This window comes from Lithobates pipiens, unplaced genomic scaffold (assembly GCF_037356315.1).
Source record: "Lithobates pipiens isolate NorthernLeopardFrog02 unplaced genomic scaffold, aLitPip1_a1.2 Scaffold_23, whole genome shotgun sequence".
Lineage (NCBI taxonomy): Eukaryota > Metazoa > Chordata > Amphibia > Anura > Ranidae > Lithobates > Lithobates pipiens.
In genome coordinates, this window is record NW_027507785.1 from 312,811,048 (window position 1) to 312,827,608 (window position 16,561).

At 48.0% G+C, this 16,561-nt stretch overlaps 1 protein-coding gene across 2 annotated transcripts in view; it reads right to left on the reverse strand.

Moving 5' to 3' along the window:
- PDE4B (phosphodiesterase 4B) overlaps positions 1-16,561 on the reverse strand; it is a 622,771-nt gene that overhangs the window by 249,759 nt on the left and 356,451 nt on the right. The window lies entirely within an intron of this gene.

Here is a 16,561-nt window from a genome sequence, read left to right on the forward strand (position 1 = left end):
AAAGACCGCTCACTGCTGCTCTCTCTCCTTGTGCAGGGTGACTGGTCTTGACTCCGCCCCCTCCTGCTGTTTTCTGCAGGCAGCCTGTAGTGAGTGGAGCCTGCTGGGCCCCTCCCACAGCTCTGCTCTCTCTCTCCTTGAGCTGGTTGACCAGTCTTGTCTCAGCCCCCTCCTGTAGTTTTCTGCAAGCAGCTTGTAGTGGGTGGAGCCTGCTGTGTCCCTCCTGCCAATTACTGCTGCTCTCTCTCCTTGTGCAGGGTGACTGGTCTTGTCTCCGCCCCCCCTTCTGTAATTTCCTGCAGGCGGTCTGTAATGGGCAGAGCCTGCTGGGCCCCTCCCACAGCTCTGTTCCCAGTCTTGTCTCCACCCTCTTCTGTAGTTTCCTGCAGGCAGCTTGTAGTGGGGGGAGCCTGCTGTGTCCCTCCTGCCAATTACTGCTGCTCTCTCTACTTGTGCAGGGTGACTGGTCTTGTCTCCGCCCCCCTCCTGTTATTTCCTGCAGGCGGTCTGTAATGGGCAGAGCCTGCTGGGCCCCTCCCACAGCTCTGTTCCCAGTCTTGTCTTCACATTCTTCTGTAGTTTCCTGCAGGCAGCTTGAAGTGGGTGGAGCCTGCTGTGTCCCTCCTGCCAATTACTGCTGCTCTCTCTCCTTGTGCAGGGTGACTGGTCTTGTCTCAGCCCCCTCCTGTAATTTTCTGCAGGCACCCTGTGGTGGGTGGAACCTGCTGCCCACCCCCCTCTCTCTCCTTATGCAGCAGGATTGGTCTGGTCTCCACCACCTCCTGTGATTTCCTGCAGGCAGTCTGTAATGGATGGAGCCTGCTGGGCCCCTCCCACAGCTCTGCTCCCAGTCTTGTCTCTATCCCCCTCCTGTAGTTTCCTGCAGGCAGCTTGTAGTGGGTGGAGCCTGCTGGGACCCTCCTGCCAATTACTGCTGCACTTCTCCCTCTCCTTGTGCAGGGTGACTGGTCTTGTCTCTGCCCCTCCTGTAATTTTCTGCAGGCAGCCTGTAGTAGGTGGGACCTGCTGCCCCCCCCCCCCCCCCCCCCCCACAGCTCTGCTCCCTCTCCTTATGCAGCAGGATTGGTCTGGTCTCCACCACCTCCTGTGACTTCCTGCAGGCAGTCTGTAATGGGTGAAGCCTGCTGGGCCCCTCCCACAGCTCTGCTCCCAGTCTTGTCTCCACCCCCCTCTTGTAGTTTCCTGCAAGTAGCTTGTGGTGGGTGGAGCCTGCTGGGTCCCTCCTACCAGTTACTGCTGCTCTCTCTCCTTATGCAGGGTGACTGGTCTTGTCTCCACCCCCTCCTGTAATTTTCTGCAGGCACCCTGTGGTGGGTGGAACCTGCTGGGCCCCTCCCACAGCTCTGCTCTCTCTCTCCTTGTGCAGGGCCAGTGGTCTGGTCTCCACCACCTCCTGTGATTTCCTGCAGGCATTCTGTAATGGGTGGAGCCTTCTAGGCCCCTCGCGCATGCACAGTAGGAAACAGGCTGTGAAGCCGCAAAGCTTCACTTTCTGTTCCCCTTACTAGAGGTGCCGGTGCCTGCAACTGAAGCCGACTGAAGAATTGGCTCAGGTGTCGGACATCGGGTGATCCCTGGACAGGTAAGTGTCCTTATATTAAAAGTCAGCAGCTACAGTATTTGTAGCTTATTTGTAGCTGCTGACTTTTAAGCTTTTCTCAAGGAGCCTGGAGATCCTCTTTAAGGTAAAAGAAAAACCTTCTGCATGCAGTGCCCCCCCCCCCCCCCCCCCCCAATGCTTACCTGAGCCCGACCTTGATCCAACGCTGTGCACAAGGCTCTCTCTGCTCCTTCCCTCTTCATTGGCTCCCACTGCTGTCAATCACAGTCTGTTAGGAGGGAGCAGGGGGCGGGGCCAAGCCATGCACTTTGTGTCTATGGACACACAGAGCCAGCTCAGTAGCGAGCATGCACGAGTGCCCCCTGTAGCAAGCACCTTGCTATGGGGGAACTTGGCAAAGTGGAGGAGCCGTGGTTATTGGGGGGGGGGGGGTCCAAGAAAAGGAGGTTCAGGGCTGCTGTGTGCAAAACTGGAACAAGTATGTTTGTTATTTTAAAAAAATTACCAAAAATAGAGCAGTGTTCACTCCCACTCGCCACAGTCCGGCACCCCTAAAGTTGGAAGGACAGTAAACTTGGCCTTGGTTTAAAAAGTTTGGTGACCCCTGGTCTATATAATGTCAGAACTTTAGACTGAGGGAGAAGATGCTGTGGGGACCGGTCTAGCAGAGGGTTAGGTAAGTAGATCTTCTATATTTGCATAAAGACCACTCTAGGTAATGCCCACATGTGAGCCTCAATGGTTAAAAGACCTGGAAATCAATGGATAAAAGGGACAGGCCAGGGACAGTCAAGCTGGCGAGGAAAGAGATAGATGATGCTGGATGTCTTCCAGCCAGGAAATGAGGTTGGCTCGATCTGGCTTGCTGTAGCTTCCAAAACACATGGTGAGAAGCTCACAGTGTGCAGTGAAATCAGAGTACAGATCTTACAATCTTAGTACAGAAGAGGAGCCTGTACAACAACTGTGCAAGACTGAAGGGAAGGTTGGGTGTCAGCTTTAAGATGGCAAAAGAATTACTGCCCCGTATATCTCTGTGACCCTAGGCTGAAGCCCATATATCCCGTCCCCAAACCCATACCAGGCAACATCCATGTCCCATGCCAAGGATCTAACAGAGCTTGCTTTCTCTTTAAACAAATAACTACTATAAGTAGCCGCTTCAAGTTTCATCTCTAAAGAGGAAGTCTGATTATGCAAACCTCTTCTCTGCCAGGCTGCAGTTTATTCAGACGCCAAGTGGAGATTGTTTGCATATAATAAAAAAAAAATGTTCCTATAAGCCTCAAAATACCCGCCTGCTGAATGAATACACCTTATCGGAGATAAGCTTCCCTTTCACTGCGCTTCTCTATGAGAAATGTAGAAACGTCTCTTTTGTTTGTCAACACCAGAGATAGAAAGGAGTTCTACATTTCGCGCTATTGAAAACACAACTCCGGCCAACGCGATTCTCATTGTGGATGGAGCGGGGAAGGGGTTAGAGCCACTGCTAGGTGTCTATTGATAGAACATGGGTGGCTGGGGCACAGGATTCATCAAAGGTATATTGTTGAAGAAGGTGAATCTAAGGGCTCGTTCACGTAGTGGTTGGGGGACAGGTGGTAAAACCACACAGCTGAGCCATGTTTTAACCCCCAAACTGTTTTCTCTTTAGCTGCAGAGGAAGTATGCATGTATGCAAGTTTGTATACCATGTATGCATGGCAAGAATTACACCCCCTGTCCCTTCTGGGGGGTGTAGCTCCTTCCGAGTACAACCCATTGAAGTGAACGGGACTGCAAGTGCACCATAGCAGCGTGCAATACACACAGTTGTAGTACGCAAGTGTGGCGACCAATGGGTTAAAGCAGGGAGGTGAGGAGGTGATGCAACGGGGTTGATTTACTAAAGGTAAATAGACTGTGCACTTTGCAAAGTGCGGTTGCTACCGAGCTTCGCATTGCAAAGAATATGTGACGAGGCTTCACTTTGCAAAGAGTACCCAATCACGCGCAAAGAAAAAAAAAAAACAGCATTTTTGCTTGCCCATGATTGGATGATGGAAGTCAGCAGAGCTTCCCTTTATTTTACTAAGCTTTGTAGCACCTGCTTTTTGCAAAGTGCACACTCTATTTGCCTTTAGTAAATGCCTCCCTCCCCACCTGTTAAATGCTCTCTGAAGATCACAGCAAATGTAAATGAGCCCTTACTCACTTAGGTTAGCTTCACACATGTTAAATCCCCTTTTAATGCGTGTTATTTTACATTAGCTGATGCGCATCTTTAAAATCAGGCGTCCCTTTAACCGGTTCCCGACCGGCGCACCCCTAAGTACGTCAGCAGAATGGCATGGCTGGGAAAATGGGCGTACCTGTACGTCCCTTTAAATTTGCCTCTGTGCCACCGCGTGCGCACCACTAGCGGCACGCGCTGGCCGGGATCTCTGTGATTCAGACTGATCGCCGCAGGGATACCCAAAGGGCCCGGTATGGTTTGGGGGGGAGGGGGGGGACGCCGTTTTTTTAAACAATTTTATTTTTATTTCAATGGTATTTTATTTCCGGCAATTTAAATGTCAATTTTTTTTCTTTTTATAAATATAAATTTTGCTGCAGTAGGTTCTATACAGAGTAAAGATGCTCCAATTTACAGGCAGACTAAGGGGACCCCGCAGGCACTATATTTAAGTGAATTTTATCATTTTTATTGTTTCACTTTAATCATCATTAAAACCACTGCTTCTGTAAAAAAAAACAATCCTTTTCTAAAAAAATATTTGCAATTTATACATGTCCCCCAGGGCATTACTCATACCCTTTTTATGGCCAATAACTTGCATATAAGCCTTCAAAATGGGGACTTTTTTCCATTGACCTCTAGGGGCCTCAAAACACATGAAAATGACCTGAGACATTTTCAAAAACGCGCTGCAGTGCACCAATGTGGGCAGGCTCTATATACAGCTTTTGACGATACGTGCACGTCCTGTATTATAAACACAAATATATGAATGGGGCCTCTGGACTTAATGGCTTTTGGTGAGGCTCCTCTCTGTACAAACAGGGAACTCCTAACCAGGGGTGGACTGACAACTCATGGGGCCCCCGGGCAATAGTAGATTATGGGGCCCCCGGGCAATCAGACATTATGGGGCCACACAGTATACACAGACATGTTTCTATTGGCTGAGAAGGTACTGGAGGGGTGGGGCAGCTATAATCTCTGGCTTTTTAGACCAAAAGGATGTCGGTTGGGAAATTTCAGAGACAGATGTAAAAAAAACACAGATTTTTACATATTTTCCGTGGTTTTACGGAGACTGGCAACCTTGATGGGGCCCCCTAGTGGAACGGGGCCCTCGGGCAGTGCCCGAGTGGCCCAATGGTCAGTCCGCCCCTGCTCCTAACTGGGGGGAGGGGCAGATTTTGGAAAGTCCCATGATAGCACTGACACAACGAACCGTGGGTCCAGAATCCTTTAATATTGGTCTTCTTGATAATGATACCACTAACGCGTTTCAGAATGACAAAATCTCCCCATTTTCTCAGGGCAGCCAAAGCAAAATGCTAAATTGCACAAAAAGTTGTGAATACACACAATCCTCAAATCTTACACTCAACTGAATATGTTATGTATGTTAACACTCATTATTACATGTGCGAGAAAACAAATAAATATATTAACAAAACCTATTCTCATCCAAAAAAATAAATGCGAAGAAAAACATATATGAATTTTATGATCACTTCCTGTGAAAGGGGAACCAGACACGAGTACATTTTGGTAGAGCCGGGAAGGTTGAGAACTTCTGTTATTATTGCTGCCTGTGGCTTCCTGTCCTGGTGGTAACCACCCCCAACATTTCATGTACGGGAGGTCACAGGGTGACAGAAAGTGGGAGAAGAATCTTCCTAGTCTTCAAAACTATAAAAAAATCAATACATCATTTTTTTTTTATATATATATATATATATATATATATATATATATATATATATATATATATATATATATATATATACGCTGTATATAATTATTGCTTTTGGGAGAACGTCTTCTCAGAAGTCCAGGTGACATCACCCACCTTCACCTGGCTTCCAGATCTTGGGCATCAAGCCACAAATCCTGGTGGAATCACATAGAATAGCCCTACAGAACCAAATGGGGGGGTATTCAATAGAGCCATCATTCAGCACACAGCTAGCCAGCTGGGGTGACCTGTCTCCTCAACAGAGAGGAAAAAACTGCTGATACAACAGTTAGCTGGCATCATTTCCTGATGATTATTAGATCTAGGAGTTGGGCGCTGCTTGAAGAATTGCCATAGCAATAAAGCTGGGGCACTGACTTTAAAAAAATATATAAAATGTATTTATCTTATGCTTAAATAAGAATGGGAGGATGGGACAATGTCTCTCTGTCTGGAATGACCACCAAGGCAACCGTTGGGGGGCTGACTCAACTCACCAGCGAACCCTGTCCAGCTGGCCATCAGATAAGACCTCACATTCCGACACTACGTTCTTACACAGAGCTATGGCCTCCCATTAAAAATGTGTGTTGCAGCACTTAATATACAGTACAGTAAGTCCATCTGTACAAATGCATGTTGATGCTGCCATTAAAGTCCACCTAATACACCTTCCTGTGATGGTGTGGTAACTATGCTGCACTGCTGCTGAGATCAGAGCAGAGTTGTCACTCTCGTATAGGCTGTGCCTGCTTGCACTACAGCAGGCATGTACTGGCCATTGGGACTACAGGGAGTTTCCCGGTGGGCCGATGGCTCAGTGGGCCGGTATCAGTGACAAAGTAATGGCTGCGCGGCTCGCCCTCAACTTCACGCAGTGATGAGAGAAAGATGAGGAGAATACGTGAAATAATAAAAGAGGTTAGCGAGGACTCCTTATGTTATGCAACTTATGTTTTTTTGAATATAGTTTTATATACTGTTTTTGTGCTTGCTTGAAAAATTAAAGTTATTCAAATTAAATTATGCATACTAGCTCATTATGCCTTTGCCTTACAGGGTGTGCTTTTTTTCAAAACTAATTTTGCCTTTACTTCCTCTTTAACACACACGATGACAAAATCTCTTCTCCTCGGCTCAAATACAATACAATACAACACCCTTCTCACTCAGTACTCAGGAATGCACTTTGCCAGTAATCCAACCTCCGGCACAAAATGAATCAGCTGATTGGACTGTAAGATTTACTCTGAGTTGACCTTCTGTTTCATTAGAGCTTTAGCAGATGAACGAATCATGTCGAATTCATTCGTTATTTTTGCTATAATTTCTTTCGTATTAGTTGAAACTCGTTATTTTTTTCATCCGAAAGATGCAAATAATCAGCCGAATTTCGATTCTTTACAAACATATTGCACATGTCTACTGGCCACTTAGCACCACATCTACCACCTGTGCACACCTCTCACCTGTCTACACCTATCACCACATCTATCACCACATCTGGCACCTGTCCACCTATAACCACATCTGGCATCTGTCCACCCAGGTCCACATCTAGCACAGGGCCACCTATCACCACATCTAGCATTTGTCCACCTAGAACCACATCTAGCACCTGTCCACTTACCTAGGACCACATCTATCACGACATCTGGCATCTGTCCACCCAGGTCCACATCTAGCACAGGGCCACCTATCACCACATCTAGCATTTGTCCACCTAGAACCATATCTAGCACCCGTCCACCTAGAACCACATCTAGCACCTGTCCACCTACCTAGGACCACATCTAGCATCTGACTATATATCACCACATCGACCATCTATCACCACATCTAGCACCTGGTCCCCTTTACCACATCCAGCACCTGGCCCCCTCTCTGTCAATATCACCTCATCTAGCACCTGGCCCCCTATCACCACATCTAGCACCTGGCCCCCTATCACCACATCTAGCACCTGTCCCCCTATCACCACATCTAGCACCTGGCCCCCTATCACCACATCTAGCACCTGGCCCCCTATCACCACATCTAGCACCTGTCCACCTATCACCACATCTAGCACCTGGCCCCCTATCACCACATCTACCACCTGGCCCCCTATCACCACATCTACCACCTGGCCCCCTATCACCACATCTACCACCTGGCCCCCTATCACCACATCTAGCACCTGGCCCCCTATCGCCACATCTACCACCTGACCACCTATCACCACATCTAGCACCTGACCACCTATCACCACATCTAGCACCTGACCACCTATCACCACATCTAGCACCTGACCACCTATCACCACATCTAGCACCTGACCACCTATCACCACATCTAGCACCTGGCCACCTATCACCACATCTAGCACCTGGCCCCCTATCACCACATCCAGCACCTGGCCCCCTCTCTGTCAATATCACCTCATCTAGCACCTGGCCCCCTATAACCACATCTAGCACCTGGCCACCTATCACCACATCTACCACCTGACCACCTATCGCCACATCTACCACCTGACCACCTATCACCACATCTAGAACCTGTCCACCTATCACCATATCTAGCACCTGACCACCTATCACCACATCTAGCACCTGTCCACCAATCACCACATCTACCACCTGACCACCTATCACCACATCTACCACCTGACCACCTATCACCACATCTAGCACCTGTCCACCTATCACCATATCTACCACCTGACCACCTATCACCACATCTAGCACCTGTCCACCTATCGCCACATCTAGCACCTGACCACATATCGCCACATCTAGCACCTGTCCACCTATCGCCACATCTAGCACCTGGCCCCCTATAACCACATCTAGCAGCTGTCCACCTATCGCCACATCTAGCACCTGGCCCCTATCACCACATCTACCACCTGACCACCTATCGCCACATCTAGCACCTGTCCACCTATCGCCACATCTAGCACCTGGCCCCCTATCGCCACATCTAGCACCTGGCCCCTATCACCACATCTACCACCTGACCACCTATCGCCACATCTAGCACCTGTCCACCTATCGCCACATCTAGCACCTGGCCCCCTATAACCACATCTAGCAGCTGTCCACCTATCGCCACATCTAGCACCTGTCCACCTATCGCCACATCTAGCACCTGGCCCCCTATAACCACATCTAGCACCTGGCCCCCTATCACCACATCTAGCACCTGGCCACCTATCACCACATCTACCACTTGTCCCCCTATCACCACATCTAGCACCTGTCCCCCTATCACCACATCTAGCACCTGACCACCTATCACCACATCTAGCACCTGTCCCCCTATCACCACATCTACCACCTGGCCCCCTATCACCACATCTACCACTTGTCCCCCTATCACCACATCTACCACCTGTCCCCCTATCACCACATCTAGCACCTGACCACCTATCACCACATCTACCACCTGGCCCCCTATCACCACATCTACCACCTGTCCCCATATCACCACATCTACCACCTGACCACCTATCACCACATCTACCACCTGACCACCTATCACCACATCTACCACCTGGCCCCCTATCACCACATCTAGCATCTGTCCCCCTATCACCACATCTAGCACCTGTCCCCCTATCACCACATCTAGCACCTGACCACCTATCACCACATCTAGCACCTGGCCCCCTATCACCACATCTACCACCTGGCCCCCTATCACCACATCTACCACCTGACCACCTATCACCACATCTACCACCTGACCACCTATCACCACATCTACCACCTGACCACCTATCACCACATCTAGCACCTGTCCCCCTATCACCACATCTAGCACCTGTCCCCCTATCACCACATCTAGCACCTGTCCCCCTATCACCACATCTAGCACCTGACCACCTATCACCTCATCTAGCACCTGGCCCCCTATCACCACATCTACCACCTGGCCCCCTATCACCACATCTACCACTTGTCCCCCTATCACCACATCTACCACCTGTCCCCCTATCACCACATCTAGCACCTGTCCCCCTATCACCACATCTAGCACCTGACCACCTATCACCACATCTACCACCTGGCCCCCTATCACCACATCTACCACCTGTCCCCCTATCACCACATCTACCACCTGGCCCCCTATCACCACATCTACCACCTGGCCCCCTATCACCACATCTACCACCTGGCCCCCTATCACCACATCTACCACTTGTCCCCCTATCACCACATCTAGCACCTGACCACCTATCACCACATCTAGCACCTGTCCCCCTATCACCACATCTAGCACCTGACCACCTATCACCACATCTAGCACCTGGCCCCCTATCACCACATCTACCACCTGGCCCCCTATCACCACATCTACCACCTGGCCCCCTATCACCACATCTACCACCTGTCCCCCTATCACCACATCTACCACCTGACCACCTATCACCACATCTAGCACCTGTCCCCCTATCACCACATCTAGCACCTGACCACCTATCACCACATCTAGCACCTGGCCCCCTATCACCACATCTACCACCTGACCACCTATCACCACATCTACCACCTGACCACCTATCACCACATCTAGCACCTGACCACCTATCACCACATCTACCACCTGTCCCCCTATCACCACATCTACCACCTGACCACCTATCACCACATCTACCACCTGACCACCTATCACCACATCTACCACCTGTCCCCCTATCACCACATCTACCACCTGACCACCTATCACCACATCTACCACCTGACCACCTATCACCACATCTACCACCTGTCCCCCTATCACCACATCTACCACCTGACCACCTATCACATCTACCACCTGACCACCTATCACCACATCTACCACCTGACCACCTATCACCACATCTACCACCTGGCCCCCTATCACCACATCTACCACCTGTCCCCCTATCACCACATCTACCACCTGACCACCTATCACCACATCTACCACCTGACCACCTATCACCACATCTACCACCTGACCACCTATCACCACATCTACCACCTGGCCCCCTATCACCACATCTACCACCTGGCCCCCTATCACCACATCTACCACATCTACCACCTGACCACCTATCACCACATCTAGCACCTGTCCCCCTATCACCACATCTAGCACCTGTCCCCCTATCACCACATCTAGCACCTGACCACCTATCACCACATCTAGCACCTGGCCCCCTATCACCACATCTACCACCTGGCCCCCTATCACCACATCTACCACTTGTCCCCCTATCACCACATCTACCACCTGTCCCCCTATCACCACATCTAGCACCTGTCCACCTATCACCACATCTACCACCTGGCCCCCTATCACCACATCTACCACCTGTCCCCCTATCACCACATCTACCACCTGTCCCCCTATCACCACATCTAGCACCTGACCACCTATCACCACATCTACCACCTGGCCCCCTATCACCACATCTACCACCTGGCCCCCTATCACCACATCTACCACCTGTCCCCCTATCACCACATCTACCACCTGACCACCTATCACCACATCTACCACCTGACCACCTATCACCACATCTACCACCTGACCACCTATCACCATATCTAGCACCTGGGCACCTATCGCCACATCTACCACCTGTCCATCTTGCTTTCTGGATTTCAAGAAAAATGCTGTCATTTCCAAGGCGGCTGGCTCACATCTCTGTTTGCTGTGCTTTTTAAAGGGAATCTCTAAAAGGACCATTCACACCTACATGTGTGTGTTAGCAAGCATGTTACAACTCGCACGCATAGGTGTGAATGGGCCCTGACACACAAAGTGGCAGCGCAGAATGGCAGGAATAAAATAGCGAGATACGAGAATAACTGGGAATGGGTGGGGGTGGGGGTGGGGGGGATGATGGATGTCAGCGGCAGAGTGACACAAGTAGGCCAAAGGACACTAACGCCTGTTAAGTAAACCTCTAGCCAAACAGGCTACAGAACAGGTTTGTAAAGCACACAAAATAATCTATACATTGTGTTCATATGACTGCTGTCAGATGTACAAATCCGGATTAAAAATGAGAAGGGAAGGAGATAATGCCTCTCCTATGACATCATCAGTCCTGGGAAACATTTTAATATCAAGGGTGCAACCCTGATGTCATGCGGTGGGCGGCGGCCCTGGTCTCTCAGGTGTGATAAAGAGACACCAGACTGACACAAAGGAAGTTTCTATAACAAACAGATACATTTGTTAAAGGGCCATTTTCACACCTACAGTATAGCTATGGAGTCACGACTGTTTATGTTGTACATCACTGCATGTGTTACAAGTGTTTATCTATATACTTTGGGTGCGTTTATGTTCTTGTCTTATACAAAGTCAATGAGAAACATTCCAAAGAGATTGTCCGTTGTACACAAACACACATTTGGTTCACAATACAAAAAGACCACCTGATCAGTTACAGTTTTTTTGCAATTGGACCGTTTAAAGTGTGTAAGTAAGTGCGCATACAGCGCCTTCAAAAAAAGTATTCACACCCCTTGGAATTTTCCACATTTTCGTCATGTTACAACCAAAAACATGAATGTATTTTATGTGATCGACCAACACAAAGTGGCACATAATTGTGACGTGGAAGGAAAATGATAAATGGTTTTCAACATTTTTTACAAATAAATATGTGAAAAGTGTGGTGTGCATTTGTATTCAGCCCCCTTTACTCTGATACCCCGAACTAAAATCCAGTGGACCCAATTGCCTTCAGAAATCACCTAATTAGTAAATAGAGTCCACCTGTGTGTAATTTAATCTCAATATAAATACAGCTGTTCTGTGAAGCCCTCAGAGGTTTGTTGTAAGGCTGGATTCACACCTATGGCAGTTTTAGTGCTTTTTGCATTTTGCAGATTTGCACTATAGTCCATTTAACATAATTTCCTATGGAACACGTTCTGTAGTGCAAATCTGCAAAATGCAAAAAGCACAAAAAATGCATAGGTGTGAATCCAGCCTAAGTGAACAAACAGCATCATGAAGGCCAAGGAACACACCAGACAGGTCAGGGATGAAGTTGTGGAGAACAAATGTTCGATGGAGCATACGCACGGTTGGACTTTCCGCCAACAAGCACACATCCAACATTTGTTGTCGGAAAATCCGATTGTGTGTATTGTGCATTAGTGCTAGTTCACACCGGACGCAGTTCCGTGCGCTTATTTTCTGCACTAAAAATGCATGCACAGTGTTTTCCATGTATTCCAATGGCTCTAGTTCACACCATGCAGTCAGTTTCCAGTCAGTTTCTGGTGCAGAAACTGACCCGGAACTGACTGTATTGGTGCAGAAAAAAAACTGAACTGCATCTGGTGTGAACTGGCCCTTAGAAAACCTTATTGAATAAACAGCATCATGAAGGCCAAGGAACACACCAGAAAGGTCAGGGATAAAGTTGTGGAGAAGTATAAAGCAGGGTTAGGTTATAAAAAAAATATCCCAAGCTTTGAACATCTCACGGAGCTCTGTTCAATCCATCATCCGAAAATGGAAAGAGTATGGCACAACTGCAAACCTACCAAGACATGGCCGTCCACCTAAACTGACCGGCCGGGCAAGGAGAGCATTATCCAGAGAAGCAGCCAAGAGGCCCATGGTAACTCTGGAGGAGCTGCAGAGATCCACAGCTCAGGGGGGAGAATCTGTCCACAGGACAACTATTAGTCGTCTCTCCACAAACCTCCCAACATTTTGAGATGGGAATGAGGGACGCCTACTAACAAATGTATGTAGCCATAGAACACGCCCCCTTAAAGGAGAATTAACAAAAAAAGGTTAATTAAATCCACAAGGACTTTTTTTTTACCACTACTATACCATTATACTGGCTTTCAAAATGTACAAATAGAGCAATTTAGAATATAGATTAAAGGTTTAGAACTGGGAAAAACTTTTAGAAAGAAAAAAAGTGCATTTTATATACAACTATATGGATCAGACCAAAATGAGGGACAATTGAGGGGGGGGGGGCGATGGCCAGAGGAACATTGCTCCAAATCAGGGACAGTAAGAGTGACAAGAAGAAAGCCATTGGTGAAAGAAAGCCATAAGAAGCCCAATTTGTGAGAAGCCATGTGGGGGACACAGCAAACATGTGGAAGAAGGTGCTCTGGTCAGATGAGACCAAAATTGAACTATTCGTCTTAAAGCAAAATGATATGTGTGGCAGAAAACTAACACGGCACATCACCCTGAACACACCATCCCCACCGTGAAACATGGTGGTGGCAGCATTATGTTGTGGGGATGCTTTTCTTCAGCAGGGACATGGAAGCCAGTCAAAGTCCAGACCTAAATCCAATTGAGACTCTGTGGCAAGAATTGAAAATTGCTGTTCAGAGACGCTCTCCATCCAATCTGACAGAGCTTGAGCTATTTTACAAAGAATGGGCAAAAATAGCCCCTCTCTAGATGTGCAAAGCTGGTAGAGACATCCCCAAAAAAAGACTTGTAGCTGTAATTGCAGAGAAAGGCGGTTCTACAAAGTATTGACTCCGGGGGGCGCCATACAAAAGTACCCCACACTTTTCACATATTTATTTGTAAAAAACTTTGAAAACCATTTATCATTTTCCTTCCACTTCACAATTATGTGGCACTCTGTGTTGGTCTATCACATAAAATCCCAATAAAATACATTCACATTTTTGGTTGTAACATGACAAAATGTGGAAAATTCCAAGGTGTATGAATACTTTTTCAAGGAACCGTATTGTTGCTGGAGGGGATCTACAGCATTTTTCTGTGGCATTCTATCCTTACGGGGGGGGGGGGGGGGTCAATTGTTGCTGGAAGAGATCTACTGTTTAGGGAAAGGTCCACTGTTGCTGGCTGTTGGGAGATCTGTTGTTGCTGGGGGGTTGTCTATTGTTGCTGGCTGTGGGGGGATCTATTTTATTTGCTGTTATCATTATCAAATTCCATACAAATTACTTAGCACTACACAATTATACTTGGCTCTCTATTCTCTAAAAGGGGTTGTACTGGGAGCTGGGTAAGAGGTGCAGCAAAGGGTTGGTGCCCAGAGGTGGGTAGGGGCAGAACCAAGGGTCATTGATTGGAGGTGGGTAGGGACAGAACCAAGGGTCATTGATTGGAGGTGGGTAGGGACGGAACCAGGGGTCATTGCTTGGAGGTGGGTAGGGGTGGAACCAAGGGTCATTGCTTGGAGGTGGGTAGGGATGGAACCAAGGGTCATTGCTTGGAGGTGGGTAGGGATGGAACCAAGGGTCATTGCTTGGAGGTGGGTAGGGGCAGAACCAAGGGTCATTGCTTGGAGGTGGGTAGGGACAGAACCAAGGGTCATTGCTTGGAGGTGGGTAGGGATGGAACCAAGGGTCGTTGCTTGGAGGTGGGTAGGGGGCGGAGACATGAAGTGACCTAAAAGTGCGGTCGTACGTCATCATGTTCAAATCCGTCGGACTGGTGTGATTGTATGTAGACAAGTCCGTTTCGGCGGAACTCCGTCAAAAGTCCGATTTGGTCGGAAAATATGACCGTGTGTATGCTCCATCTGACTTTTGCTGGCCGAATTTCGGCCAGCAAAAGATTGAGAGCGGGTTTTCAATTTTTCAGTCAGAAAAAGTTCAGATCGGAAATTCCGATCGTCTGTACAAATTCCGACGCTCAAAATTCCTACGCATGCTCGGAAACAATTTGACGCATGCTCGGAAACATTGAACTTCATTTTCTCGGCTTGTCGTAGTGTTGTACGTCACCGCGTTCTTGACGGTCAAAACTTCAGAGAACTTTTGTGTGACCGTGTGTATGCAAGGCAAGCTGGAGCGGAATCCCAACGGAATTCTGTCGGAAAAACCATCAGAGCTTTTTCCGACCAAAATTTCCGATCGTGTGTATCCGGCATAACTGACACTTTTTTTGGAACCAGTGACACTAATACAGCGATCAGTGCTAAAAATATGCACTGTCACTGTGCTAATGACACTGCCTGAAAAGGGGGTTAATATTAGGGGTGGTCAAAGGCTTAACTAGCCAGTATTTTTTTTACTGTGTGTGAGGTGCTTTTACTAAGGGTCCATAGACACACTCCTAAACCTTGTGGACGGCCTTCCCAGAAGAGTTGAAGTTGTTATAGCTGCAAAGGGTGGGCCAACTCAATATTGAACCCTACGGACTAAGACTGGCATGCCATTAAAGTTCATGTGCGTGTAAAGGCAGGTGTCCCAATACTTTTGAAAATATAGTGTGGATTTGGAGATTCGTCAGCTCTTGATTTTTACCCATAATCCTTCCTTATAGAGAACACAGGGCTTGTGCTGCATAGGATCCGGCCCACCGATTGCCCCCAGGGGCCACACTCAAGCAAACCTCTCCCGTCTGCTTCCAGAACATTGTGACATCTTGATCACACATTGAGGTTGTGACAACATCTTGTTACTTTGGTGACTGCGAGGCATCTCTGTGTTACACAAGCAATTATGTTGGTGTGTTTTGTGAAGATTGTGCAACCGACGTTCCTGTTTTCTATATTGTATTGCACTAAATTGGCGTCTTGGGTATACATTTAAATAGCGGCGGAGGTAAAGGCTGTATTTTCGATGTCATAAGGAAAGAAAACTAGTTATTATGTCACTGGGAAGTGTGATGTATATTGTTAGTAAAGCCACATACGCCACAGAAAGAGAATTCGGAAAAACATACATCGTGTATCGCGGTGGCTCATGTCAGGAATTAACCCCAACACAGCCAACTGCATAATATGGAACAATGCTTTCGTGAATGGGGCGGCCATAATTACATGGCTGACAACATTTTAAAACCAGTTTAGGCGCTGAATCTCGAAACTGCTTTTTATGAAAAAACAAGAATCAGCACTGATTCTGAACGGCAAAATACACGAGTACAACACGGATCTAGGAACTGCGTCAGCTGCTAAAGGATTCTGTTCAGCCAGTTTTGTGCTCCAAGATCCCCTTCCAGACAGCACAGCATGAGTAAAAGCAGTGTGACAACACTGAAGAAATGACACTTGTCTACAATGTAAAGTAGTGAGTGTACAGCT